Here is a 3,645-nt window from a genome sequence, read left to right on the forward strand (position 1 = left end):
GTTTATTAATAACACTATTACTGATACTAATAATAATAGACAATGTTTATCAATAACACTATTACTGATTCTAATAATAATGTACAGTGTTTATTAATAACACTATTACTGATACTAATAATAATGTTCAGTGTTTAATAATAACACTATTACTGTTACTAATAATTATGTACCGTGTTAGACATCCAGTTATTATAAACATAATCTCACACTGTCTGATACTTACCCCAGTTTCTGTATTTTACAGTCCGGGTTCCTCACAGCCGCAGACTGCAGTTCAACTCATGAATCTTCCAGTTTATTATTACCCAAGTTCAGAACCGTCAGTGACCGGTTTGTACTGAGAGCGGAGACGAGATCCTTGGTACAAGAATCTGTGAGATCGTTATCACATAACCTGGAGATCATAGATTGAGGAGAGGGACAGAGTCGAGCAGAGATAACAGGAATCAATGTCAATTCCCAGTATTTATTTGTATTATTATTACTTATACTGACATTAATGTACAGTGTTCGGCATCCAGTTATTATAAACACAATCTCACACAGTCTGATACTTACCCCAGTTCCCGTATTTTACAGTTCGTGTTCCACAGAGCCGCAGACAATAGTTTCACTCCTGAATCTCCCAGTTTATTTCTCCCCAGTCCAAATACAAACAGACAGAGAGTGAGAGACAAACTGAATCCAATCCCCGATCTGACACATTTTTCCCTCTGACATTACAGCAAACAGTGAAAAATCTTCAGGAAAATAATAACCAGATTTCCCTGTCACTGACAATGAATCTCAGCTCTATCATCAGTACAGATACTGTCATTAATATAATTTCAATATTCAATACAGATACTCTCCGTAATATCAGCTTTGTAATCAGTACAGATACTGTCAGTAATATAATTTCGATAATCAATATAGTTACTGTCAGTTGTATCAGTACAGATATTTTCATTAATATCAGCTATTTTCAGTTTCACAGCTGCCATTCTGGGATTTGAACTCACGGTCTTGGGGATCCGAGTGCAGTTTAAAACCAATAACTCTGTTCACAGTGGCAGCAAATTTCCAAACTGGTTCGAATAGATTTCACCAGAAAGGCCGCTCCCTGTTCTGAAACAAACGAGGAATGTTTGAGTTGAAATCCATCCTGAGGTTTGACAGCAGCTTGCACACATCGGGTGGAGTTGAGAAACTCACATCACAAGGTTCAGATCAAATCACAATTCGTGCCTTGCTAAAATAAAACAAGGAGCTTCCACCTGATTGGTTGTCATGGAATTACAAGGATATAATTTGTAAAATCGACACGGACATTGAGAGAGAGAAAATCCTTGCGGGATTCAGGTAAGTTATTGACGCTTCTCAGCTTCATTTTGTTATTTTATTATCGTTTTCTCCCCTTCCTCTTTCTTTCTAAAGCAGATTTCCCGCGGTCAGATATGTTTCCCGGCGTGGGGAGCTCTGCAGTCCTCGCGGGTCTAACAATTCACTAAGTGTTCGCTCGGAAGGCGGGATATTTTACACCGGGGATTTCAGGGCTGAACCCTCTCCTGGTCTCCACCGGTCTCCCCACAGACACAATATTATAAGAGCGGTTACGGGACAGAAAGCAGGAACATGGACACTGGGAATTTACCATCCGCCCCATTTTAGAATTTGCAGTTCAGTAAATAAATATTGAACCTGGGTCCTTCTAACTCCGGACCGATTTTTACTGTAACACTGGCTCTTTTTACTCACTGAACCGTTTGGTGTCCGGTACACTTTTATTTAACTGATCAAAGGCGGGACCAGCTGTTCAGACCAAACACACAGTTCAGCTCAGTGAAGGGTTCACACATTCGCACTGGCCGATTATCGATCTCTGCCGGGCACCTGGGAAATCAGCCTCTGGTTACCTGAGGCCGGACTGAACGCGATCTACTCACAGGATAGGAGCAATTTCGGAGATAAAACTTGCCCACGATTAATTACAATAATTAATTACTGTGTAATGCCACAGCGTCAGTGAGAAACGGACGGGCATTAGGTGGGAAAAGAGAGCAGAGACTTTTCTTTTTGCTAAAATAAGTTCATATTAATGAGGAAGTTATTTGTCAAAATACCTCAACTGAAAAAAAAGAGAGGCCGCTCCCTTTAGAGAGATAAAATTTTCGGAATATTTCAGATGGAAACTGGTTCAGGGCTGAAACGATCTTTCACACAGATAGGAGTTTGCTGATCGTTAATATAGGTAATTTGAGAAGTTACTTTACATCAACAGGTAGGAGGGTCCATCACTAATCTTTACATAAAAACTAACTACACAAATTAGCAACAGGTAGGAGGGTCCATCACTAATCTTTACATAAAAACTAACGACACAAATTACCAACAGGTAGGAGGGTCCATCAATAATCTTCATAAAAAAAGTAACGACACAAATTACCAACAGGTAGGGGAGGGTCCATCACTAATCTTCATATAAAATGTAACGACACAAATTACCAACAGGTAGGGGAGGGTCCATCACTAATCTTCATATAAAAAGTAACGACACAAATTACCAACAGGTAGGAGAGGGTCCATCACTAATCTTCATATAAAAAGTAACGACACAAATTACCAACAGGTAGGAGGGTCCATCGCTAATCTTTATATGAAAAGTAACTGCACAAATTACCAACAGTTAGGAGGGTCCATCACTAATCTTAATATGAAAAGTAACGACACAAATTACCAACAGGTAGGAGGGTGATACACAAATCTTTATATGAAAAGTGATTACACAAATTACCAACAGGTCGGAGGGTCCATCACTAATCTTTATATAAGAAGAAACTATACAAATTACCAACAGGCAGGAGGATCCATCACTAATTTTGAAAAAAAAGTAACTACACAAATTACCGACGGGTAGAAGCGTCCATCACAAATCTTTATAGAAAATGTAACTACACAAATTACCAACAGGTGGGAGCGTCCATCACTAATCTTTATATGAAAAGTAACTACATAATTTATCAACACGTACGTAGGTCCATCGCTAATCTTTATATTAGCAGTAACTACATAAATTACCAACAGGTAGGAGGGTCCATCACTAATCGTTGTATGAAAAGTAACTGCACAAATTACCAAAAGGTAGGAGTGTCCATCACTAAACCTTAGAGAGAATGTAACGACACTAATCACCAAAAGGAAAAAAAATCTTTCTATAAGATGTCACTACTCTAATTACCAATGTGCTGGAGGAGTCCGTGTGGAACTGGGTCAATCTGGTTTCGATGTGGAACTGGGTCATTGGGCTAATGGTGTGGTACTGGGTCAGTCGGTTGTCAGTGTAGGAGTTTGGTCAGTGGCGTGTAGGACTGGGCTAGTAGTGTGTCGGTGTTGGTCTGCCTCGGTGGGATGTTGGTGTCGGATTGGGTCATTGGGGGGTCGGTGTGGGACTGGGTCAGTGGGGTGTCGGTTTGGGACAGGGTCATTGAGTGTCAGTGTGGGACTGGGTCAGTGGGGTATCGATGTGGGACTGGCTCAGTGGGGCTGTCTTTGTGGGATTGGGCCATTGGGGTATCGATGTTGGAATCGGTCAGTAGGGTGTCGGTTTGGGACTGGGACAGTGGGGTGTCGGTGTGGGAGTGGGTCAGTGGGGTTTCGGTGTGG

This window comes from Heptranchias perlo, unplaced genomic scaffold (genome assembly GCF_035084215.1).
Source record: "Heptranchias perlo isolate sHepPer1 unplaced genomic scaffold, sHepPer1.hap1 HAP1_SCAFFOLD_63, whole genome shotgun sequence".
Taxonomy (NCBI): Eukaryota; Metazoa; Chordata; class Chondrichthyes; order Hexanchiformes; family Hexanchidae; genus Heptranchias; species Heptranchias perlo.